The sequence below is a fragment of the Amblyomma americanum genome, chromosome 4, assembly GCF_052857255.1.
Source record: "Amblyomma americanum isolate KBUSLIRL-KWMA chromosome 4, ASM5285725v1, whole genome shotgun sequence".
Taxonomy (NCBI): Eukaryota; Metazoa; Arthropoda; class Arachnida; order Ixodida; family Ixodidae; genus Amblyomma; species Amblyomma americanum.
Window position 1 is genome coordinate 75,620,307 of NC_135500.1, and position 27,789 is coordinate 75,648,095.

Sequence of the window (27,789 nt, forward strand, 5' to 3'; positions counted from 1 at the left end):
CGGTTGTTTTGCTACGAATAGAATCTGTTGCTATATGATGAATGATCTGTTCGTTGTTGATGCATGAATATGACGGAGGACCTTCCTGTTTATTTTTTTACGCTCCTTTGATCGTTTTTAGCCCCCAAATTATATCCTAACTCTACCTTGATATCTATCTAGTCGCCTCCTCAAATCAGTCGTTACCTGGCCATGCGGGTTTGAATCCTCGAGCAGGTAAATTTTATTCCATTTCTTTCAGTTGCAGGTAGCGCCCGTTCTCTGTGTCCCTCTCATGTCCTTGTTTCTCTCGCGCTAATTCTCCTCTCAAACCATACCAATAGCTTTTCTTTTTTAAATTCTGCAGCCTCGCCACCTACAGAAGAATAGAATAAAAATAGTATAAAATTGTAATGTAATTGGAATGAAATTAGAGTGGAATTGGATCATTTTAAATAGAGTTTGAACGTTTTCCCATTTGTCACACTTAAGTTGCTTGAGTGCCCCCTTTAATTTTGATTTATTAATACCTCTCACAGAAGTTCTGACCAGTCTAGCGCATAATGTCACAAGATTACCCTACTGATGGCCCAATCAGGTGCCTGTATTGGATGCGCGGTTCGCTCACGGCGCGCTTTGTGACGACAGTGCGTCCCCTGCAGAGGAGACGCCAGCCGATCCAATGACCTACATAAAGGGAAACTTACGCAACGATCTACGCTATGAATAGACTGGCAGCACGCCAACTCATCATCGGCGTCGGTGGTTCAGTGGTAGAATACTCGCCTGCCACGCGGGTGGCCCGGGTTCGATTCCCGGCCGACGCATGTGTTGCTTTTGCGGCGCTATAGTACTTACAAGCCTGTACATTCTACAAGTAAATATATTTTCTTCGCAGCACAGAAAACTTTATAGCCACACCTGCTGAGGCGTATTTTTTCCAAGATGGCGTCGTTGTCTTCCGCTCAAAAAGCAGCACGGCGAGGAGTCAGTGCAGGAGGTGTGCGATTGGGTCGAAGAACCAAGAGGGGAGGAGGCTTGGGGGGGGGGGGGGGGGGTGAGGAGGCTGCATGGCGGAACAGCGCCTTTCTTTTCATATATTTTAGTGCATACGCACGGAACTCAGCAGGTAAGCGGAAGCACGCTACGTATCGAGCAAAAGGGTTGCTGGTATTTCACACACTGCAATGCAACAAAATAAACGTCAAACCGCATTTCGGGCAACGAGCTTTGCACTGACAGTGGCAGCATCATTTGGGAGCGAATGTCGCCGCTAGGCGGGAGCTGATCCAGACGAGAGAAAGCGCCCTGCTCAGGACGCTGCACGTTAACGCAATGCACGACAAGGTCCCGAGTTCCCCTTACACGTGCTGGCCACATCTAGGAAAGGCCAAGCTCAGCTGACCGGGACAACAGCTTAGTTTGCATTGTTGCCACCCCGTGCCCATGTGAGGAGAATTTATATTTACGTTATGTCTGAAATATTGGTTAGAGGAGTGTGTAATAACGAACAAGCTTGCAATTGCCACCCCCTTGCTTCAAGGGGGCGCTCCTAACATACATACATACATACATACATACATACATACATACATACATACATACATACATACGTACGTACGTACGTACGTACGTACATACATACATACATACATACATACATACATACATACATACATACATACATACATACATACATACATACGTACGTACGTACGTACGTACATACATACATACATACATACATACATACCTACATACATACATACATACATACATACATACATACATACATACATACATACATACATACATACATACATACATACATACATACATACATACATACATACATACATACATACATACATACATACATACATACATACATACATACATACATACATACATACATACATACATACATACATACATACATACATACATACATACATACATACATACAGGGTGTTTCACGTAACTTGAACCAACGATAAAAAAAATGGAGCATCGGGGCTAGGCGAAATCAACCATGTACTGTTTCGAGTCCTGTGGTGCTGCTCAGAGTATCTTAAAATTTAACTTAATAAGCTATGACTATTTTTGCGTTTTTTAATATTCGCTTTATGGGTCGCGTGCGTTTCATTAACATACAGGCTTTTGTAGCGTCAAGACGAAAAGCAAGTGCTCGGAATCGTTATATTCTTTCGTTTTAAACATAAAGAAGCAGTTCTTGCAGTCAGTGGAGATAGCAAGGGATCTAGCGTGTTAGCAACGCCGAGTATTTCTCCACTCGAACAAGTTCTGCCTGGAGACACCTACTACAATTTGCTGAATCCGAGAACATCACTCATAAACTCCGGCACGATACTCTAAATGTTGGTGACAAAATATATAAATTCGGTTACGAAACCCAGAAGGTGATACAACATAAGCCATAGCCCCCCATTTCAGCTCGTCCTCAAAACTGCAGTCAAATATCATTCTCTCCACCAACATTAGAAGCCTTCTGCCAAAGGGCGACGCATTAAGCAGCCTTATCAACACATCCGACGCTTACCTGATAGTACTTACCGAAACCTGGTTAAACTCATCTATTAATCACTCTGACGTTCAATCTTACTTACCTCATTTCGACATATTCAGATGTGATCGCGTCACCAGGCGAGGAGGGGGCGTCCTCTTAGGTGCTCATCCCTCTTTGCCCTGCACTCACGTCCCGGTAAATTTCCTCTAGAAATCATATTTGTCAGATGTAATGCCGCTCACCCACATTTAATCCTCGCAGTTCGCTACCACCCTCTAGACGCTAACACTACTTTTGTTGCATAGTTTCATGATGCCCTGCAAGCTGTAACTTTCCAACTCCCAAACGTGCCAATCCTTATGTTTGGCGACTTCAGTTTTCCGTCCATCACTTGGTGTGACATTGCTTCTATATCGTCAAAGCAAATCATCGAAAGCCATTTTGTTCACAGGGGCCTAAAATTTGGATTATCACAAAAGGTAAATTCGCCAACCAGACGGACCAACCGCGTTTCCAACATACTCGATCTCGTGCTAACATCCCATCCCGACAGTCCATCTCCCGTAAGCTATATAGACGCCATCAGCGACCACACAGTAATTCATGGAACTTTTCGGTGCATGCTGAAACGTCTGAACGCCATCACTGAACTGATACCGCACCATGAAAAAGGTGATTTTACATCTATGAACGCTGAACTAAGCGACTTCTGCAATCCATTTCTCTCAGGGTATGAAGGACGCTCAGTAGAATTAAACTGGTCAATTTCCAAAACTAAAACGCAAAAACCTATAAAAAATGCATCCGCGTCAGAAATATTTGTGTCCCCCTTTCATCACCGTGGTTTACGCCAGCTCTTGAGCGGCTAAGAAATAAAACAAAGCAATATTTCAGAACGGCGCAATTCACAGACAACTGACACGCATGGCAAAGATACCATTCGACATTAAAAGCTTTCCCAAAGTTATTAATGAATTCAAAACGTTTCTTCTCATCGACATTCTCGTCATTAGTCTGTCGCAATAGGAAACAATTCTGGAGGACTATTAATCCCAAAGGCTCAAGAGCACCAGTATCTCTATCTGACCAGTCGGGTATTCCTCTATCTGACGGGAATGTAGCTGAAGACCTAAACCTTACCTTCACCGCAGTGTTTACTCATAAACCCGATACTAGCCTCGCATATCATTCTATTTGAGATCATCCAAACATGGCTGCTCTCACGTTAACTACTCACGGCATTGAAAAGATAATCGATTCATTAAAACTCACTTCATCTGCAGGCATTGAAGGGATCAAGAAAAAAGTTTTGAAAAACACTAAAGACGTAAGTAGCAAACTTCTAGTACACTTTTTTCAGGTGCTTATATAAACTGGCACGGTTCCTAAATAATTGAAGGTGGACAAGATCGTTCCAATCCCCCAAGAAAGGCCCAGGTAACTCATATCGTCCCATATCACTAACGAATGTGTGTTCAGAAATCATTTGGTTTTTTTGGGGGAAAGGAAATGGCGCAGTATCTGTCTCATATATCGTTGGACACCTGAACCGCGCCGTAAGGGAAGGGTAAAGGAGGGAGTGAAAGAAGAAATGAAGAGAGAGGTGCCGTAGTGGAGGGCTCCGGAATAATTTCGACCACCTGAGGATCTTTAACGTGCACTGACATCGCACAGCACACGGGCGCCTGAAACATGTTTTTTAGTCACGCCTCATAAAGAACCTAGAACCCATCATGGTTTTTCACCCTAATGAGCACGGTTTTCAGAAAGGCCTGTTCTGCGACACACAACTGGCACTGTTTCTAAACGACCGTGGCCCGTGGCCCGTCCACAAGCGCTCGCGCTTCTGCGGGCACGCGCTATGTACTGCATATTTATATATCTTTCAATAAAATTCCTGTATGTATGTATGTATGTATGTATGTATGTATGTATGTATGTATGTATGTATGTATGTATGTATGTATGTATGTATGTATGTATGTATGTATGTATGTATGTATGTATGTATGTATGTATGTATGTATGTATGTATGTATGTATGTATGTATGTATGTATGTATGTATGTATGTATGTATGTATGTATGTATGTATGTATGTATGTATGTATGTATGTATGTATGTATGTATGTATGTATGTATGTATGTATGTATGAGTTCCAACTTAGACTGAAAAGTTCCCGCTGGCGCCATTTTTTTAGATTCCAAATAAGCATAAGATTCAAAGACTCTCTGACCGACTGCCTGCAGTTTGTTGATGCTAATCATTACTCTTCTAGTTTTGCCCCAGTCGTCTCCGGTGTACCACCAGGTAGCGTACTAGGCCCTCTTCTTTTTCTCATATATATTATTGACCTACCCTAATGCTTCTCTTCTAATGTACGTCTTTTCGCTGACGATCCCGTTATTTACCGTCGTAAATATAGCCATATACTGACAATTTAGCTCGTGAGAACGACCTGGCATAAGTCGAGGAATGGTGTCGAAATTGTCTAATGACTCCCAATGTTATCAAAATAGCTGTAATTACCTTCCACAGACGTCAGTATTATCCGTCCAGTAACTAATTACTGAGCGGGTCCACTATCTCTTGAGCCTCCTCCTTGAAATGTTTAGGCGCTCACATTTCCGTTTTTCTCAGATGGTTTTCTCACATTACAAATATTACTAAAGATGCTAAGCACGCTCCTAGCTTCCTTGCACGTAACCTAATTCATGCGCCTTCACGCGTAAAACAACTATCATGCGTAACCCTCGTGAGGGCCAAGGTGGAGTACGCGTGCGCATTACGAGACTCGCATCACCATCACCTAACAGCTACCATTGAATCGATTCAAAACCGTGCTGCCAGATTTATCTTTTCTGCTTACCCCCGCGATACAAGCGTCCATAACCTAAATGTTAAAGCCGGTCTTCCAAGACTACAAGGACACCGAAAATAACAAGACTCTGCTTGTTTCAGAAAATTCTATCAAGCCTTATCACCTAGCACTAGAGCCATTGTGCCAATTCATCGGACCTTCAACCGCATCGCCCACACCATGGCCGTTTATCCGCCAAATGCCCGAACAACGACCCACCTCTACACCTTTTTTTTTTTGTAAAGACTGCCATCGACTGGAACGATCTTCTCGCAGGCGTCATCCTACGCTATAACCCCAGCCACTTCAGAACAGCCATCGAACAATTTTTCTGTTCATTCATGTTAACCCACCCCTTATGCAAAATCCCACTGCCATGGGGTCTTTGAGGTATTGAAAATTGCAAACAATGAAATATCAGTCGATTTTTTGTTTTGTAGCAATGTAAATCCTACATGTTCCTTCTTTGTGGCATTCAAATATGACCAGCAAAATATTAAAAGAAAAAGAACGCATGACTGCCTCTCATGAGCCACCCCATTCCAGCGCTCCCACCGTGTTTTGATTGAACGATACGAGCGCTCTAAGTGAGCGGCCGTTGCTCAGTCGGACGGGCTGCAAAACTATAAAAATGAAAAAATGGAGGCTGCCTTGATTGAAATGCGCAAATTCAACGTTTTTCCTTCCTTTCGTTTTTGCCTATGCGATGACTGATTAGGGGTTCCGCCTTAGTTGGTGGTCGATGACCTGCCTATCACTAATCGCCGACCACGGCTCACGCTTTACGGTTCAGGGAGAATATGCTGACGCGCTTTACAGACTTATGTTCAGAACAGGCGTCGGCCGCTCACTTCGATATGACGAATGCGCCCGCTTCGTTCACCGAGGACCCGCTTGGCAGCACTGCAATACGGCAGCGCAAGCGCAAACACGGATTTCTTTTTGGTGCTTCGCAGGCTCAGTCTTAAAATTCTTGGAAAAAATACCACGTGGAAGTATATGTTGGCACAAAAACCTGTAACGGTTACTTCGTAACTCCCTCTCAAGTAAATCGAAACGCACATTGTTCTGAAGTGAATAATAAATGTATGCGTAATTAATCTAAGCTAATTAACTTATCAACATGAATTTAAAAACACTTCGAGGAGCGCCACACGACGGGAAACAATATGTCGTTGGTGTGACGCAGTTACGGTGTTCACCTTATTTTTAATCTTTGGTTCAAGCTACGTTAAACACCCTGCACGCACACACACAGGCACACATATGTTGTATTAGTAGTAGTACGGGACTTTTATACGTGCACAACTATTACGGAGGCGGGATACTATAATCAGTTCCTCGACTTAGCCTCCGCGACCCTCTCCTGCGGCAAGGTCGTGTGGACATGATAGCGTGCCTGCGAGCTGCAACGTCGGGTAAAGGTCCACTGTAAAGCAATGTGATTCCCCTGGTCATGCTTTCGCAGCATAGTAAGATGTACGCGACGCACATTGGCGGAAAATTAGGCGCGCGTACGTCGGTCCAGCTTGCACTGGCACCGTGAAGCTGCAGCCAGCTGCCCGCTTATGGTGTCAACGACTGCCGTTTGGGGGCTTTCAGTGCCATCTCACTGTTGAGTCACTGGATATCTCACTGCTTAGAAATGATTTGAGAATGTACATGTTTATATTTGCAATAAATGCTGCGGCATCTGCCGTCCTGTAACTCTTTCTCCTTATTTCGGGGTAGCCTGAGTCCGAAAGAGTCATTCAAGGTTTTTCAATGTCACCCCATTCCTCACACTGTTCCTTGAACGACTGTGTCGCATTGTCATTTCTTGTAATCCATCCCGGGTTCAGAGGTTGGCGGCCCCGGAGTTCGTGTCTCGGAACGCGCTGATTTGAAGCGCGGGATCCGCGTTTCTCCTCGCTTCTGCCTCTTTCCTCGAGCCTCTTTCACGTAATCAACTACCTGGTTTGACGAGGGCAAGGTCAAGCTTAGCCAAGTACAGTCCAGCAGCCGCCATTTGTTTCAGTTGACTTTACGAGCGTGCATATGTTCGTATGTGCTGACAATTTATGCAAAAGAAATACGCGAAACAATGACTAAGTAAAGCTTTGACAAAATAAAAGAAGAAGGTAGCGACAAGCAGGTGCCGGATGGCACCGTGTTTGTTGATGATTGAAAAAAACGAAACAAAAATTATAAAAATAATGAACTGCAGGTGCGGGGCATCGATCCCCGTACCTCTCGCATGCTAAGCGAGCGCTCTACCATCTGAGCTACAACCCCGAACAGTTGACCCGTTCCTTGGAGCCGATCTATCCAGGCCGAGCTCCGCAAAGGCTGAATTTTACAATATGGGAACGACCATATCGATTAAGCTGATAAGGGAATAGCGGGGCTCCACTGCGCATGTGCAGAACAATGACCCGAAGCGAGAGAGTCAAATCTCGATGAAAGGCTGTTAATATATGCGTGAATTTTATTGAAGTGAAAAGCGCACTGGTGAAGTAATTTCATCTCCGTGCAGAAGACAGCATCGCGGAGCACAGCAACGCTGCTCTCGATTCGGAGGCAGAATCCACGTTTTAGGCCCAACGCTAGCCGAGCCAAGTAAGAAACCTCGTCTTCCCGGCATTCCCGCGGTGGGTGAAGTGCTCGCATAGACTCTCGGCCAGCTTTCCCTCTAGGTAAATTGAGAAACTCTATTTAGTCTATGGTCGGACAGGCGGCTGTCATGTTGGATTGGTTTGTTTGTCATTGTCGCGGTGCCCAGGTTCTCGCTGCGAGACGAGAACTTGTTGCTGCGATACGCAATCGCGGGCGCTTGCTGTCATCAGGCTTTTAGATCATACCAGTTGGGAAAATCCGCTTTAAAACGTGGCTATAGTAGGATACAACTTTAAATAAATTAGCTGTGGTTTAGCGTTGGTTAAACCTGGTGAGAAGCAAAAGAAACCTCCGAATCTGCGTAGCATTAGACGTACGGCCTGAAGAACTTTCTGCTGTTTCTTCGAGTAGCACTCCTCCGTCCTTTCTCGGCGCGTGTGGCACGTTCTTCTTCTGTCTCTTCGGCACGGCGTTTGTTCCTAGCCTCAATGAAACGTTGAAGCTTCGCGTTGCGGCGCGCTATCACGGCAGGATGTTCTTCATCCTCAACAGCAAAACCGGTTTCTACTCCCACAGGCTCGCCGTTGGTATATATACACAGCTCTCCATTGACGTCACAGTCGGTGGCTCCGACACCGTTCACATGCAGAGTACCTATCTCCGTGATTGATGGGCTTGTTTGCTCAAAGTCTTTTTATATGACGACACCGTCATTCACCATCGCAAGTTGTCCCAGCTCTTAAACCTTGTACCTTGACCTTCGAGAGATTTGGCGTTGGTCCACCATCTTGGTTTGGCATATATACGCCACCATTGGCTACCTGACTTTGCTCCACGGTTTCACCTTTAAAGCTTTTCAAGGTCATAAACGGAACTACGCTATCCTCTTGAAAACCTGGCGTAGTGAACCTTTCGCTTCAGAAACAACATTCGGTAACAACGAGCCATGTCCGCGTCGCCCTGTATTATCCCGCTCTTCAATCAGAACAGAGAACGAAATGAATTTATTAATGTTTGACCATATCCAACAAGCCAGGGGGGTCAAAATTTTAGACCTTATAATTGTTTCTTATGATTACCTTCTTCTTTAGGTATCAGAAAATGTTTGGCGACGGACCGCTTTTTGTCGAGGAGGAATTCAGTACGGCGGTCCTGACTGAGGGTGGAGCTACAGTGTTCTAGAAGGCTTTAGTGGAGCTTCACTGCAGACTTGCATAGGATTACGGGTGGCGGCTCCGTCTGAAAGGATCCAGTAAAAGCTGTCGATATTCCTTATTTTCTTGTAAACGTGTTAATTTTCAGCTTTTTTTTACGTCTGAACTCATCTTTCAAAGTGTTATGTCCGTAAAGTTTCGTTCTCATCTGATTCACCGATTTTCTTGGAAAGCGATGAAGAGTTTATCAACAATTTCTAAGTTAGTAATTTGCAGACAGATTACGATAATGACACGGTAGTCCCTGCAAACTGTAAACTGCTTCATTATGGCCCACTCAGACTGCCGGGTTTCTTTTTAATACATGGACCCTATGGAAAGTCTCGCGACTGTTAAGATGAAGGAGCTCTGGTTATTGCGGCGCTATGTTGTGCCGCTACTTGCATTTCGCATGCCAAGTAGTGCTTTTGCTCGCCGGGTGAGCGGAGAGGGGAGCAAAACCGTTCTTAAATCACCCTGCTAAATACCAACTTTTGCGACGCCATAATATACCGTCGCCAATGGCGAACTGCATACGATGCTGATATAAACACCTGAGCCTACATAGGATAGGTTTTGTTCTGCAGAATAACGAGAACAAAAACTTGGGAGGCCCTCTCGACCACATTCTCAAGCCTGTTTCACGTGCAAGCGAAAACGCTCCCCTCTCCTGATACCGCGGCGCAAAAAAATTGTTTCCAGCCTTCGCGGTGGCTCGAGAGGTGAGAGCGACGAGGTTCCAAAAAGTTGGAAATTTTCGCTGCGACGCGCCTCCCAATCGCTCAATTAGCTCAGTCGCTGGCATGCGAACCAGCCGTTAAAGAAAATGCAATTCGTAAGGTGGCCCACCCCCGATAATGCTAAAGGACCGCCACAATTTTGGAAGCAGGCCCACCCTCCCCTCCCCCAGAAAAAAATGGATTAAATTCGAGTATTTCTCATTAGCATGTGGATTGGTGGGTATGAATGGGTGGGTTAAGCTGATTCAGAAGTAATGGGCAGAATAAAGTTGGTTTATGGGCGAATTAAGGTGAATTATTAGATTAGGTTAGTATACTTCCATATGATAATCCGCTTGAATCTACTCGAAACTTGTAGTCCTCAGATATTCAGTTTTGGGGGCTGATGACGTCACGAGCCCCTCAACCAAGCAAACCGAGAAACTTTGCAGTTTTCGTAAAACGACCGCCTAACGCGATCGATTGAAACTAAGCCAACAATATAAAAAATCTCGTTATGTCTCGCGGAGTAGATTATTAGATTGACATTTAAGCAAAGAAGGATACATTGACATAAAAGCTGTTTCAACGGCGGCCACACGCCACAAACTCGTAATGGCTGCCAGCGCTTCAATGGTGATCACTGGTCAACGGTCACCAATAGGGATCCGATGCTCGGCCAGGCGGCGCCGTGAAAGCAGACAATCAGCGCCCTCTGCGGAGGGATTTTCAAAACGCGGGACGAAGGCAGCTGGTGCTCTTCGATTCGCGATGTATCGATTGCGGTGCGGCTTTAAAAGGATAAGTGATCTTGATGGACATTTTCGCCGCTCGAATCTCATGAAAGGAAAGCGTTTGGTACCTAATGTATACAGTGTGAAGCAGATCATTGAGGACAATGATGTTTGTGTTCAAGCGAAGTGCGTGTCGCAAGTGAGCGATTACGTCACCTACGACATGCATCTCGAGGTAAGTGCACAGTCCTTCCGCTTTCGGAGAGTAAAGACATTTTACTGCTAGTGAGTAACTGTTCGCGTTCTGCATACTGTGTCGCGTCGATTTTTGCATGCTCGGCGCACTCGCCCGAACTCACAGTTTGTCACGCATGTGGTTTCAGATTGCATTACAGGCTCATGGCTCAAGTGCTGTTTGCTTTTACATTCGACTCGTGAGTGAGCATGCAAACGCAGTTCAGCACGCCATGGCATTCTAGTTCGCACGTTCACGTGTGTACGCACGCACTTCAACAGCAGAGCTGATATGTGCCATTTGATGCTTGGATCACGACTGCGCGCGAGCACTCTGCTGTTTATGACTCCGTTCTTATTTTTGGCCGCGCGTATTCAACTGCGCGCTTGTCGAGGCATGCACTCTGAGACATTTATTTCTAAACTGTGAAACTGTTGTGGCGGGCTTAATTTTGACCACCTGGGATTCTTTAACGTACACTGACATCACTCAGTACACAGGCGCCTTGAGTTTCGTCTCCATCGAAACGCGGCTGCCGCAGCCGGAATCGAACCCGCACCCTCGTGGTCAGCAGCCGAGGGCACTAATCACCGAGTCGTCGCGTAGGGGAGGCAGCTCAAAACATTGCATTAATTCGCGTGATCATTTTCTGCGGACGAGTCACAGTGTGACTGAAGGCTGTTTTCGACTTGCGAACAGTGATCCAGTCACAGTGTTGACTGCGTGAATTTAAGCGGCACTTTCTTTTTTTTCACCACAGCTAACTTGGTCAATTCATGCAAAGCAGGAGCTTCACATAAAGGACGGCCGCTGCACTTGTAAAGCGGGCATTGCAGCGCAGTGCAAGCATGCCGCCGCGGTGTGCTTTTACATCAACCGCTACGAGGAAACTTCCTGCACTAGCCAGCCTCAACAGTGGGGCAAACCGAGCATGAAACCCCAGAGGCCACGGAACCAAGACTTGATGGCACTCTTTCCCAGTGAGTCTCAGCACTATTGCATTTTGTCTAAGGTTATTTCATACACTTTAAGTTCTGTGCGCATGCTTTTCTTCGCATATGAAGCAAACAGAAACGTTAAAGTCTTGCAATTATTTAGCATCTTGCTGCGCTGAATGTCCAAACAGCTTGTATTTATACTAAAATAAAGTTGCACTTCTCTGTTCAGAACGTGTGTAACCTTATGGACGTTTGTCTATGTCCCTTTTGCATAACAGGTCAAGATAGCAATTCGGCCAACACAAAGGCTGCATCTTCGTCCATTCTGCTGAACTACCCGGACATAATGAGTTCGAAGAAGGAAATCTTGGAAATGGGACAAATGGATGCGTAAAAATTGGTGTGCCAGGACGTGCTTAACAAAATTGTAGATCAAGCTTCGAAGGTGGCAGATGAAGAAATTTTGGAAGACCTGCTGAAATTAACGGCACGGCGGCCTGTGTACCACTGCCTGAAAGTTGTCGACAACAGTGCAACAAAAAAAAAACAATCATGCGCAGGGACCTTGCAATAGAGATGAATAGCTTAGAGGCTGCTAAGTACCAAACCGAAGTGGTCCTCTCTTGCAGTCCCTGTAAACTGTCTGTCCTAATACAAGACCAAGCAAAGTGTCCACGGCAAGTTATAATGGTAGTGAAGGCAATCTTTTAGCTGATTTCAAACCATTCGTTTAAAACGTGCAGGTGGCTTCAGGAACGCCGGTATCGGATTAGCAGCACCAAAGCACATTGTGTGCGCACAAAAAGTGGTGAAGGTGGCTACAGGAAAGCTGCTCAGCAACTGAAGACTGCATGCTCATTCAAGAACGCTGCTATGCGTTACTGTAAGATCTAACTTCTATCTTGCACATTATGATGCAAAGCTGATGACAATGGCATGCTCTCAAGTTAAATATGAGATGTGTCGAAGGCAAAGTTGAAGCACAAATGAGGTTCATTTAAATCAAGTGATTGACATGTGGATTAATAAATGGAAAACTTGAATATTCAACAGGTATCAACACAGAAGCCAGAGCACGAAAGGAGCTGGGGCGGCGGCTTGAGGCACACATATTTCAGGTGCGATTTTGTTTGTTTGCTTTTCTAATGCGCATAATATGTGCTTCTGCCTTGCGAAGAACCTATTATTTCACAAAATTATTTTTAATTCCTTCCCTCTCCAGACAGGGTTGGTAGTGCTGCCTGAGCAGCCATGGCTGTGTTGTAGCCCTGATGGACTTGTGAAGCTTGAGAATGAGACAGTCCTCGTGGAGATAAAGTGCCCATTTAAATATAAAGATACGCCATTCATCAACTATGATGAAAGGTCTATAAAATTGCCCTACCTGGAATTCCGAAACGACCGAATTGAGCTTAGGTCTAGCCACCAATACTACACCCAAATCCAGGTACAACTGTATGTTTTGAATTTAAATAAGGCACTACTTTATGTTTTCACTCCTCAGCAATGTGATTGTAGCAGTAAAGAGGGATGAAGCATTTTTGTCTGAGCTCATCCCGAAGATGGAATACATTTATTTCAAATTTCTCATCCCAAACCTTATCTAGACTTTAGTATAATTTATTTTGTTTCCACTCACAAGCAAAGAGGGTTCTTGTAAGTCGGTGCTCAGTACGCCAACAAATCAAGCTTTCTGTTTTAAGTGCAATATTTTCACTCCATCTTCTAGTCCTTAAACATTGTTACTGCATTCTTACACAGCACAAGTAATGATGGCAGTTTTACATCTTAATATTTTTGGGAGCATTTATGAGTGTATAGTGAAATGCTGAACAGCGACAATAACTTATTTGAGTGAATTGGTTTTGTAACCAGTGATACTAATTGTACTCATGTTTTCAGAAATAAAAGTTTACTTTTTGCAGCTCTATTCGGTACACTATATCATTTCACAATACTTAACACCAAACATAAAACCTTTCTTCCAGATTTATAAATGCGTTATGTCATAGAAACAATGCTCCTTACACAAAATTATTAAAATACACATCAGGAATGTATTTAATGCAGTTATCGGCAAAAATTAAAAACAGCGGGCAACAAATACCACAACCCAAAATGTGAACATAAAATATCACACAAGGGTAGTAGTGCCACTGCAAAAACATCCCATCAGGTATTGCAAAAAAATCTTCTGTCATTGGCATGGCACAAGTGGAAGAGAACAGCACTCAGAAAAAAACATATTCAAGCACTACAGAGCTTAGCATTGCCACAGTGACACAGTGCATTTGTTCATTTTCTTTGCACACAGATGACAGTGCACTTACTGGTTGTGCCAAAGGTACAAAGAAGAGGTGCCAGTGCATGACACAAATGCGTGAAATGCATCAATTAGTATTACACATAAGGAATCTAAGAAATACAATTATTTGGAAATAATTAAAAACAGCAATAGAACAACAAAAACAACCACCAATATGTCGACATAAAATACCACACAATGGTAGTGCCACTATGCACAAGCTGTGCATAAATCTGCAAAAACATCCCATCAGGTAACATTGCAAAAAATCTTCTGTCATTGGCATGGCACACGTGAAAGAGAACAGCAGTCAGAAAAATAATATGCTAGCACTGCAGAGCTTAGCATTGCAATGACACAGTGCATTCGTTCATTATTGTTCAACACACGACAATGCACTTGCTGGTTGTGCCAAAGGTACAAAGAAGAGGTGCCAGTGCATGATACAAATACGTTAAAGGCATAAATGAGTAAAACACATAAGGAATGTAAGTAATACAATTATTTGCAAATAATTAAAAATAGCAGTAGAATAACAAATACGACAACTAATATGTGAACACAAGAAAATCTGTTTCACTATCCACTGGCCTTTTCAAAGTGGTTTAGGCTAGTACGCAAGTCATTTGAATTCTTGTATTTAAGCACAGTGCATAAGCTTTCGAAAAAGATTGCCAGGTTCGAAGTCGATAAAACAGTGAAGGTCTGCTCATTTGTTATTGATTCAAGGCTGAGCCACCGACTTAAAAACAATGAACTGCTTAAGAGCTTCGACACTAAGGTGAGAAAGGCAGAAAGCCTGGAGCCTTTTGAAGGAGGCTGGATTTATTAAAGCACTGAGCCAGAAAATACCATGAAATATAATGCAAGTGCAAAGCATTCAAATATCGTGCTAGTGGACAAAGCAAAGGGAACAACTTATCAGCATTAAACCAGTGATTCCCTTCCCAACTATACCAGGTAAGCGGACATGCATTTAGCGATATAGTAATGATGCCGGCAACACATATCAAAACTTACAGAGAACTAAAACTGATTTCAGGTCTTGAGTGTGAACTAAGTGTAACCATCATGTCGCTTGCGCAGCGTGAGAGTGGGGAGGGTTAAGGAGCAAACACAAGTCACTAACACCCCACTTAAGCTGAAGAGAAAATGGGCATGGGCAGCAAGGCATTGATTAGTAAAGGGGCTAGCTTATGGTCTCTAAGGGTAACAGGCTGGATTCCAAGAGAACGTAAATATAGCAGGTGCAACACATCCAGGTTGGGATATGACATCAGGAAGCTTGTGGGGTTAAGGCAGCCGCAGCTGGCATAAGTGGAGGGATACGGGAGAGGCCTTCATCCTGCAGTTGGCATATTGGACCGATGATGATAGTTGCGGTGAACACACCAGCCTTATTTCTTGATGATTGGTGGCTGCATATTAACAAGAGCAGCACACACAGAAACTACTTTGTTCATGTGTGGCATCAACTTGATAGGAATTTTGTTGCTCAGAATGCGGGAGATTTTTAGTCTCTGAATAACCCTCTCAACATGAATGCGAACGGATGCGATTTCATAAGTTTTTTCCATGACTTCCTGAGACAGTTGACCACCTCCTACATTAAAAAGAGGCATAAGTAAGACCGCACCTTTCCCCTCAACAGTAGTTCTTATGCTAGGAAACCCTTTGTCACAAGGACTAAATCACCTGGCTTCAGGAGTTCCAAGAACCCAGAATCTTGAGTTATAAAAGAATCCGTCTGACGCCCACCATACACATTAGACACAAATGTGATCATTTCATTTGGTATGATCCCAACAAGAAATTTTATAGTGTAGCCGCTCTTGTAGTTTGAATACATCACATACTGACATTCAGGATTAGATGGTGTTTCAGTTCGTACTTCCGTGCAGTCAATTATGAATGTACAATTAGGGTAGTGTTCCTTGAATGGCGGTGACATAGACAGGCTAATCAACTCTCGTGGAGGTACAAAAATCCACTTTTGCAACGCCGCACTAAGAATGTCTAAAGTCTTCACAAACACATTTGATGCTGTCGTAGCTGTTACATCAAAAATGACTGCCAGCGCGGCATAGGCAATCCCGAGCCGAGGCTTTGTAAAAAACAAGCACAGTTTGTCCTCAGCTGCCATATCACTTCTTCTGTACCTAGAACGGGGCATCAAGTTTAGTAGGAGGCAGAAAACCGGCAGTGTGACGCACACAGGTCTCGAAGTGCTTCTTCGTTGTCTTTAAGAGAAGAAAATCCAGAAAACCCACAGCTTCTCTTCCACGATCCATCTGTCAGGGTCACCTTCAAGGATGAAAATGAGTATTTAAAAACCAAGCTGAAAAGACACCTACTTAAATGGAACATTTCAAAGGTAAGTAATTATTAAAAATGACTAATTCACTGCAGTAGAACACAGGTCCCTAGAACTGAACTACAAATAAATATTAGCCAAACATGGTCTGTCAGTTCTGTGTGAGACACCTGGGTGGATGCTTCACTCCCATTGGTCACACACAGAAGCAGGGTCAGCCTTCCTGAAGAGGGTGCTGTTTTGCAGTCCTAAAAGAATAAATTTATAGGTGTATAATCTCCAAGCACAATTATGTCGATACTTCCCTGTACGATTCTAACCCCAAAGTGCCACATCGCAAGGGCTTTTTAATTTACGGTGAACATCTCACAGACTGCAGTAGTTACAATTTCTTTATGAACACAAAAACTTACAAATTAGGTAAATGTAAATTTCCACAAATCGCAGCTTTCCCCTTCCCCTAAGGCACACATTTTCCTTACAAGCAGTTGCAACACATTGGATTGCATTGTATTTGGACAATGGTAGGTGGATGTGCTTTAAAACAGTTTTGAAATTCATTTCAAAGCAGCACGGCTGTCATGGTACATGTGAATACCTGGTAATGAGTCGCAAGGCTTATTCCTGTTATGGTAGCATATTACCTGCATTACCTTTATTTCGTTTATTCCTTAACACCAAACACAACATATAATTTATGTATGCAAACAATCATTTATAGCCACACTTCAGCCGAGTGAGCAGCAGAGGCTGCTGCCCTAGCCCCATTCATCACACAAGTAGAAAGAATTTCCACGTTCAGCAGGTTTTGTCTAGCAACTCAAAAACAAAACCTGCTTGAATGTCATTATCTTTGTTATAGCTTCTAGAACTGAAGGTGATAGTGAAAATGCCCTACAATGTTGCGAAGGTGCTCTCAGGATACACTGAAGTGTCTGCAATTAAAGATGTACTTACGACATCAGCATGTGTTGGGAGGGAAGCTTCAGCTGCAGTGCTGTTCATACGCGCAAGCTGCAGGTCATCCATGGAGTTCGCTGAATCAGCAGCATATGTAGGAGTGGAGACATTGACCGCCACTTTCTGCTGCTGCCGTGATACATCATCTTCCTCAGGTGATGATGCTGCTTGTTTAAAACGCTTCAGCCACCTGTTTTGTATAAACAAAAAAAAACTATGACTGCCATCCTCTGAAAGCTGAATGAATACATGCTTTGCACAATATCTTGATAGCATACCTGTGCATCTTACCACTCTTTATGTATTGTCTGTGCCACTCATACATTCAGGTATACATACTTCTAAGCCATTTTTACATCCTTTTTGCCCTCTCTTGGTTTGGCATTTTTTCCCTTTAGACTGAAGGGAAGACGCTGGGCACATATGAAGGATGGTGACTGATATCACTCTTAGAGTTGCCCACGAAGTTGTCACTGCAATTTCTTGATGAAGCATTTGGCTTCCATGTGGTGCCGTCGGGACTGCATAAAGAACAGTACGTAGTGTAGTGAGACACCAGGCATAAGCCAAGAAAATCATAAAGAAATTGTTAAAGCTATATTCTGTGCTTTACTGCATTTTCTAATGTAACAGCAGAATGTAGTAATATTTATTACTGGAAAAAATCACAGTTCAAAAAAAACTATTCAATCCTAAAACAAAGACGCTGAGCCTCCGCATTAATTGTCATTGATCAAAGTGCCTGTCAGAAGCTGTAGCCCATAAGTGAGCATAATATTAATAAATAGCTCAAAAGTAGCGTGCCATGGTAACACTAAACAAAAAGTAGCCTTGGCAAAAGTTGTTCAGGAGATTAATAACGGATAGTTGTTCTACCTGTCCTTAAAAAGCGGCTGCCCTACCACGGCCCTCCCTCATATCAGCTGACGACGGTGAATTCGTTTATCACGACACACTTACCGGGCGAAGCCAACAATCCGGTGCCTTCATGACCTGTCACTAACTACAGCCGAAACGAAAACTGTCAAGTATCATAGTGCCATTTCGAAAAGCACCGCGAAAAACACGAGAAGCGATACAAGCGTCTCTTTTCGTTCGGTGTTTCGTCCTGTCGCGTTGCTAATCCAGATTGGATCAAAAACCCACTAAACTCCATAGCCTGCAAATTATGCGGAACTGTCATGCTTATTACAATCTACCTGCTAAAAACGCGTGCTGCCTTCAAGTGCGCGATAAACAACCTTCAAGTGCGCGATAAACATAAGAGCCCATCCACACATTCAACTGCCGTGCGCATCGGTTGCGGGCTAAGCCAGTCTTCGCGCTAGTTAGCCTCACAGGTATGACTGGGATCACTAGTATTGCTGTGCTATACGAATTAAGCTCATACTACCGCAAAGGAAACACTAACTTGATTCTGCGGACTGCTGAGATCCACGCTTGGCACCTCTCTTTCTCGTACCACATGCCAAGGAAGCGGTAAAATCTCACCGGCGGTTCCCGGTTCTTCGTGTTGTGCAGACTGTTATGGCACTCCACAACACAACAGTAATTGCTTCGAGGTTTCCGTGAACACGAAGAAGCTGATGCCATTGCAAAAACTTCAATAATATCACGCGAGATGAGCGTTTGGCGCTGTTCAACGCGCCGCTGCGCTTGATTTTCCTAGGCGCGGCACTCCCTACAACTTCGCCTCGCGCCGAAGCGGCGCTGCTGTCGCGCCGTCCAACTTGAGCTTGGGAGCCCAATGGCCCATCGACAGTTACTGCACCCTTCCTTTCCTCAAAGCCGATTTTCTCTCATTGTTCCGCTGGCAAATCCATTCTATTCGCCTGTTCTACAAGTTATGTACTGTTGTTCGAACCGAAAGAAAGTTAGTTGCGTCGCTTCGAAGCTTGGTTGGCTTTTTCCGCATTCTCCCTACTCTCTCCGGGGGCCTCCTTTTTTACGCGCAAGCGTAAAGGCCCCGTGTCTCAGAAAGGCCGGAGTCGTTGCCATCGGCGTGACGGAAAATTTACGTGAGGCTCCCATAGATGGCACCACCTACACCAGCGGCGCGTCAGAAACCCCTGACCATCGGGCCCTCGCGTTGCGAGTCACACTAGACACTTTTATTTGGGGCGCACGCAGTAAGCTTGCGTACGCATCTCTTACTGCGTTGCGCACGCTGTGAATAGTGTAAACACGACACTCTTATGGTGTCTTCGACTGGTCGCTTTAGATCGCTCTAGAGCGCTCTGAGAGGCGACCGCACATTCGGCTGGTCGAAACCGGCCGCTCTGACTACATTCGGCTGGTTCTTTCTGAGCGCTCGCCTCCAGCTCAGAGCGCTCCGACGCGCTCCGAGAAAAAAGTCGGAACGGCTCTGAGATGAGTCCCACGTGACAGAGCCACTTCCGCCTTTTCGCGAAAGCGGTGCGAGGCCTCGGCGTCCCCTGCGCATAGGCAGAAGCAAGTGTAGGCTTTTGACGCAGTCGTGGCGTCCTTGCTGTGTTGTGTTTTGTGGGTGCCGCGCTATGTGAGGCAAAATCTCCAAGAGACGCCGGGTAACTACGCTAGGAACGCGGTCTGTGTTGCTGTCGCATGACAACAGCGATTCCAGCACCAGCTCAGATGAGGACGACAGTGCTACCCACAAGGCGATGTTAGAAAATTGAGCGCCCCGTGGGACGGAAAGCCGGGGTAGCGATCGATACAGGCTAAGCGGCGACCGTGATGCAAACTGTGTGCGACCACGTGCGGCTAAAGGTAATCAAGGGACCTTTTCGGCTACTGTTGACATCAGCAGCGCTGCCGTGTAGTGGTTCCGGAAGTTACGTCCCCCTTCTGCCTCCTTCGCTTCCGCTCTAAAAACTCGCTGACCATTCGGCTTGACTAGTCTCGCTATGCGCCCAGAGCGAGAGCGGCTCCCACTCTGCCAGATCCTAACCGGATCGCGGGAGCGACCAGTCGAAGACACCATTAGTTGGCCGCGCCATAGCGTCCCTCAGGCACACGCGTAAACAGTATTGCCATCTAGTGACAAGACGTCAAAGCCCATCAACGCTCGGTTGAAGAAATTTTCATCCGTGATTACTGGTAACTAGGGTGAGTGCATTGCGAGCCTTTTTTTCCAAGAAAAACTGTGCAAACCGAGGAAAATGTAAGAACTGCCTAAAAGCTAAAAAACTGCTTCGCCAGGTGTCGTTGCAACGAGGAAAACACAGTGCATTTAGTTAGGCTTAGAAGCTTGAAAATCGCCAAATTATCTGAAAAACAGGGGCCAGTTATCGCTCATGCCGGTATGTGTGGGCAAGAGTAGGTGAAATAAAAGTGAACCGCTACCATTTGAGCGAGCTATTGGGTAAGAGAACCCAGCGGCGACATGTATTTATTCCGAAGCGGGCGAGATGGTCGCCCCCATGTTCTCTACGCAGCACGTAGCGTCCCACGTGGCGTACGCTAAGCAGGCGTCCGCAACGCGCGGCTAGATACGTTGCGTTCTACGCATGCGCATTTGTTACCCGCAGTGTCGTTGCGCGCGCAAGCTCACTGCGTACGTCCAACTAAAAGTGTCTACTACCGCTACACCACGCAGGTACGTTCGTACGGCTTGGTTAAAGCGGGGCTTTGAATTTATGCTGTGTGGTCTTTTATGTAATGACTGCGATTGTTGAAGAGGAAAGAGTGTCTGTATGGTAGAAACCCCTCTCACATCGTACCCTTAAAAGAGGAGCTTAATTGCCCTCTAATTTTGTTTTAAATTTCCTGCAGCATTTGATTCCTATGTTCGCAGAGAGCTGTCGAGTTCAGCATTCGGCTCGTAGAATGATATGGTGAGAGAGCGTGAGAGATGCGAGAGAAAGGTGGTGAGAACCAACACTTTGCTCCGCTTAGCACTTTCTCAGGATGGCGGAGATGCCAGGCCGGATTCCACGACGCTGCCTTAAGTCTACTCCTCCTCCACAACAAGTGCTATCACTCTTTCCCAACCCACTCTCGCCACCATTAATTCCTGTTCTCATTGTGTGCGTACCTATTTCGGGAGCCTTGTCTATGTCGCCCGCTAGCTCAGTCGATAGAGCATGAGACTCTTAATCTCAGGGTCGTGGGTTCGAGCCCAACGTTGGGCGCTTTGTTTTTCTCACAATTTTGACGATCTTTGATTTTTTTTAGTGGTGCGTTCTTCTCGACACCCGAAATATGAACTCGATGCCCTCGTGGTCTTGCAATTCGATGCTTTTGCGCGGAATTCACTGTGGCATCAGATGGAGTCGCCTTCATCTTAATGCGTCCAGTCAAATAACCCTGCATTTGTCTCCAGTGGGCAGATCCTGAACTGACACATGGAGAATGGACGGATTGCCGGACGGACGGAAGTTCGGAGCCTTTCCTAAATGGGTATGATAGAGATTGCTATCATGCTTGGTTTTTTATATATATTTCTCTAACGGTGTAAATGATATACGTAATAAATCAGTCAATTAATCCTTCATTATCTTTAAATTTTCAATCCTTCGCTGATAACCTTACGTCAAAATTGTGCTTTCTAGCCACCAATATTCCAATCGCTCTTTTTGCCGCTGATTCATTCACTGTACCTCTGTTATCCCCAAATCCTAGGGCCTTAAGGAAAGTGGCTGGATCTCCATCGTCATCCGTGTGGATATTGCCACATTCTAGAATTTTGTGTTCAATTATTGTCTTTACACATTTACCACACACTGCACCTAAGTCATATCCTTGGTTAAATTTTCTTTTGTACCTTTATGTTCCAAGAAACCCTGATCCACATTCAAAGAATAGGGCGATGCCTCTTGAGTTGCCATAGAACTACGCGTATATCTTCCATATTAGACTTTTCTCATATATTTATACTTCTACAGTCTACTTCTCTCCCATTCAGTTAGGGCATTTCTTACTTTCTTCAGATTTTACCTGTAGTTTTACGCTCTTTATTCCTCTGCCCTTGTTATCATCATACTTTCTGCTTAGTTTCCTATAGTCCGTTTCCTTCAGTGGCGTAAAGCACGGGTGGGGAAAGGGAGTCCTGAGCCCTCCTTCGCTTAGGGTGGGAAGACACAGGATGTGAGCATCTCCTTCCTTTGAGACTCTTCCCGGGACTGCTCGGTCGGCATCGAATGATACGAGCAGCTTGCGAACGCGGGGAAGCCGGGGGAACGACGAGGGTTCCTCCCCTCCTGTCATAATTACAATGGGACAAAATCAAAGGACTTGCCATGACTACGTGTGACTGTGTTTAATTTAAACTTAATGACTCTGCTTCTCTGTCATTAAGTCAGTCCGTGATTGAGACTGGGATGTTAAAGGGCAGTCCTGCCCTTTAGAGGGTCGGCTGCACACAAACCCCCCAAGGTTTCTTTTGCTCACACATGGCGAACGTTTTAACAGTGCTCGAAACAGCTGTTGATAGATGTGATTCTCGCCATTGCGATAACTACTTGATATCAGCTGGCTATCTTTGTTTGAAAAATGGAAATGAGATAAACTAACTGTGCATTATCTATCGCCGTCACTTTCAGTCTCCTAAAACTGCCGGTCCGATTAGAAAATTGCGAATCTTCCTCAAGTATATCGCCGAAGCAGTTGCAGCTTGCGAGACAAGAGACGGTCTGACGCGGCATATGGACACCGCGGCAAGATTCGCTTACGCGCACGTTCCTGCACATTAATGGCGGCGCTGTACAGTGTTGCCAGAACTCGCTGTCGCTTTTTACAGCATTGCTGACATTTATGCAACTCATTTTATAGGCAGTGCTATAGCCAGGTACAACTTAAGAAGCTCCGCCCACATTCAGGACCCCGCGCAGAATTCGTCTACGACAAAATGTAGTCCGTTGTTAAAACTTCTGAACATAGCAAAAAATTCTGAAGTTTATAATGTTTCTACCAGGATTGGAACAAAGTAAAACATTAAAAAGATGACTTTATTTACTGTTGCGATTGGCAAGCAGAGTAATTCAGGTCGTCGCGCGGACCATGGCCCAGAGTTACAAACCATAGGCACGCAGGTTCTCCATTAGGGGGAGCAAAGTTTCACCACAGCGTCCCCTTCCCGCCCCAACTTGTAACTGCCACAACTAACAACCTCCTAAGCATTGTTTACGTTGCCATTGTCTTGAACTTTTCGGAAAAACTGAAGTTGCTGGCCGATCTAAAGGGCAACTAGGAAGGGAGCTTATTTAGGCTTCGTACATTCGTAAGTTGCAAAGCGATAAGTGCGGCACTGAGACGTCGGTTGTTTTGCTACGGAAATAATCTGTTGCTATATGCTGAATGATCTGGTCGTTGTTGATGTTCGAAAATGAGGGAGCAGCTTCCTGTTAATTTTTTTCCACGCTCCTTTGATCTTTTTCTAGCCCTCCAATTATCTTAGTTCAGTTTTCCCTTGATATCTAGCCGCCTCACCAAATCATTGGACATAACTTGGCATGCGCGTTTGACTCCTCGGGCATGTACATTTGATTGCACTTCATTCACTTGCAGGTTAGTGCTCCTTCTCTGTGTCCCTCTCATGTCCTTGTTTCTATGGCGCTAAGCCCCCTCCCAAACCATACCAACAGCTGTTCTTTTTTAAGTCCTATATCCTCTCCACCTACAGAGGAATAGAATAAAAATAGTACAGAATTATAAAGTAATTGGAATGAAATTAAAGTGGAATTGAATCATTAAAATTAGTGTATGAATGATTTCGCATTACTCGCACGTAAGTTGCTTGAGTGCCCCCGGTAATTTTGATTTATTAATACGGTGAAGAAAATGATGATTAACATGAATTTTTATGACGCAAGGAGATCTATGGCCAAAGAGCGCCATGGCACAAGATATTTTTGATTAGTCAAGGTGGGGTCAAAGACCCATTTCCCAAGCATTTCAACCCCATTTAAGCCAAGCAGCAGACCAGGGGAAAGGTTTTACCCATTCTATCACCGGTGAGTACCCGGTGGCACTGGGGATCAAGCCCAGCACCTCCCGCATGCGAGGCGGATGCTCAACCACTTGGCCACCGCTGCGGTGGGATTTATTAACACGCCCCACAGAAGTTCAAACCAGTCCAGCGCATAATGTCACAAGATTACCCTACTGATTGCCTAATCTGGCGGCCTGTTCTGGTGGCGCGGTTCGCCCACTACGCGCTTTGTGACGACATTTCCTCCCCAGCAGAGGAGACGCCAGCCGGTCGAGTGACCTACATAAAGGGAAACTTACGCAACGAATTACGCTATGAATAGCTGGGTAGCACGCTAACTCGCCATCGGCGTCGGTGGTTCAGTGATAGTATACTCGCCTCCCACGCGGTTGGCCCGGGTTCGATTCCCGGCCGACGCATGTTTTGCTTTTGCGGCATGTTTTTACAAGCCTGTACAGTTTCGTAGGAAATATATTTTCTTCGCAAAACAGAAATATTTTAGCAACACCTGCTGAGGCCTAGTTTTCCCAATATCGCGGTGTTGTCTTCCGTCCAAAATGCAGCAGGTCGAGCAGTCAGTGGAGAAGGAGGGCGATTGCGTAGAATAGCAAAGAGTGGAGGAGTTTGGGGGGGGGGGGGGGGGAAGGGGAGTTGCACGGCGGAAAGGCGGAACAGCGCCGTTCCTTGCGTACACATTAGTGCCCACGCACGGAACTCAGCTGGTAAGCGTAAACACACTGCGTATCAAGCACAAGGGTTTCTGGTACTTGACACATTGTAATGTAACAAATTAAGCGTCAAACCGCATTTCGGGCAACCTGCTTTGCACTGACAGTGGCAGCATCATTTGGGAGCGAATGTCGCCGCTAGGCGGGAGCTGATCCAGACGAGAGGGAGCGCCCTGCTCAGGACGCTGCACGTTAACGTGATGCACGACAAGGTCCCGAGTTCCAATTGCACGTGCTGGCCACATCTAGGAAAGGCCAAGCTAGCTAATCGGGGCCAAACCTCAGTTTGCATTGTTGCCACCCCGTGCACATGTGAGGAGAATTTATATTTACGTTATGTCTGAAATATTGGTTAGAGGAGTTTGTAATAGCGAACAAGCTTGCAATTGCCACTCCCCCGCTCAAGGGGGCGCTCCTAACATACATACATACAGGGTGTTTCACGTAACTTGAACCAACGATAAAAAAAATGGAGCATCGGGGCTAGGCGAAATCAACCATGTACTGTTTCCAGTCCTGTGGTGCTGCTCAGAGTATCTTAAAATTTAACTTAATTAATTAGATAAGATTATTTTTGCAATTTTTTTAATATTCGCTGTGTGGGTCGCGTGCGTTTCATTAACATACAGGCTTTTGTAGTGTCAAGACAAAAAGCAAATGCCCGGAATCGTTATATTCTTTCGTTTCAAACATAAAGAAGCAGTTCATGCAGGCAGTTAATATTGCAAGGGATCTAGGGTGTTAGCATCGCCGAGGATTTCTCCACTCGAAAACGTTCTGCCCGAAAACACCTGCTACAATTTCCCAAATCTGAGCAGGCGGAAGCAAAATCCACTACTACACAACGACCCGAAGGGCACGATGTGTACGCCTGCACCACGAGGCAACGCAGATTTTTTATAAACACAATGCATCCGGCAGATGTGCCGACGACATGGCACACGACCGCATAGAATCTTGACGTAAAACGTTGCACGATGCGCTCGATGTCTTGCTCCCCTTCCACTTTCGTTTCCTGAATAGCAAGCAGATCGATATTATGATCTGTTAAAATGCGGTGCACTTGGCTCTGCTTCCTCTTAGCGGCAAAACCTCTGACATTGAGCGTAGCAAAAGCCAAGGAGGTTGCAGAAGCCATATTCAAAACGTGTGAAGACGCCGAGAGCACCGTGCTCACTTTTCACGTCTAGCACGAAGTTAGACGCCGTTGCCACCACCGGAGCCGTCAGGAGCGGATGCCTTGTTTTTGCTGCGGAGGCAGTGGAGGCGCCTTCTCGGCGACCTGCTTGCCTGCCGCAAGGTTGGGCGTTGGCGTGAGTGTTGATCGCCTGGACTGGGCTGTTTTTGCTGGCGGCTCCTCAACGCCGCCAGCTGCGGGCTTGTCCCCTCCGTTGTCGGTCAGGTCGTGAGGTAGCTTGGCTGGGGAGGCGACGGTCGTCCCACGGGCGGTGCTCTGGTCCATCTGTTCCTCGCTGGTCAGTGGCTGGTCGACATTTTTATCCGGATGACTGGTCCCATCGCTGGACGACTCTTCATTTGTCCCAGCAGGAATTACCGTCCCCGGTTCCTTCCCACCACCGCTGGCCGTGTTTCCGTCGCCGCTCGGGTGCCCAGAAGACTCCGTCGTCACCGCCGGTTTCGTCGTCACGTCGGTTCCCTTTGGCGCCTCGTCTGTCTCGGCGACGTCCATAATGTGCTCCGTCGTGTCGACTCCAATTGCCAGCCCGGTTGCCACTGCGTATGTGCGGACGCAGTCGCTGTCGCTGTGGCCGTAACGCCTGCATTTCGAACACCGGGGCACTTTACATTCTCGCCGAACGTGGCCCGTGCCATGACAGCGCAAGCACTGCATCGGTCGCCCAGGCGCAACAAGGGCCAACTCCCCGGCGACACGTAGCAGGTGAGGCAGATCGTCGACCTTCAAGCGAGGTTTCAGTTTTAGGAGTACAGTTCGTGTTGTAGATCCCTTGTCGTGGACGCCTTGGACGCGCCACCGTTCCCGGGTAACTTCGGTTACCTTCCCGAACGCAGCAAAAGCCGTCCGGATGTCGTCGTCGGCCACGCCTTCGAGCATTCAGTGGAACCGTAGCTTGACTTGTTGGTCTTCCGGATTGATGATAAGACATCGCCGTCCTTTCACTTTGAGTTCCTTGAAGGCGAGAAGCCTCTTGGCTCCTTCAGCGGTCTTGAAAGTCACAGCCCAAACGTGGTTGATTTGGTACGCCCCCAAAGCCACCACGTCAGGGAGCGTGCCAGCCTGGGCCAGCGCATCACGAAAATCCTCGACCCGAAAGGGCCTAACACGAACATCGCCGTGCAGAAAAAGTGTGTTTAAAACCACACGTCCGGTAGGCAGCTGCGGCAAAATCACCTGATAATCCGTATCGTCGTTTCCCTCGATCCTGTTTCCGCGGCCAGCAAGGGCCGCTGTCGCCGCTCCGCCAGAGCTCATGATCCTGCGTCCGTCCCGCTCGGTGGCCGGAAGTAGAATGTTCATCTGAGCCACACAAAGCAAGTTCTGCAGACAGATCAAGCGGATTGAGCCTGAACTCGCTCTAAACACCGCACCAAGGCCGCCTCCGGCATGCAAGAGGTGCTGCTTTCCCTCATTACTTGGATGCTTAGGAGAGCAATATCGCGGACCTACGCGCAACTCTACGCACAGCTACAATACAATGACTCTAGAGGCATATGGATAGCGGCACCATCTTAAAGCGACCAGTAAATGTTGTCGCCGTTTGTCGCCTTTATTTTCCCAAAAAACGTTTTATTGTTGAGCTTTTTTGCCTC

At 45.9% G+C, this 27,789-nt stretch overlaps 2 non-coding genes across 2 annotated transcripts; both read left to right on the plus strand.

The window, feature by feature from the left end:
* Positions 1–735: 735 nt before the first annotated feature.
* Positions 736–806, plus strand: TRNAG-GCC (transfer RNA glycine (anticodon GCC)). The gene has a single exon. It is a non-coding gene; the product is annotated as a tRNA-Gly (tRNA).
* A 20,595-nt stretch (positions 807–21,401) lies between these two features.
* TRNAK-CUU (transfer RNA lysine (anticodon CUU)) lies at positions 21,402–21,473 on the plus strand. The gene has a single exon. It is a non-coding gene; the product is annotated as a tRNA-Lys (tRNA).
* The last annotated feature ends 6,316 nt before the right edge of the window (positions 21,474–27,789 follow it).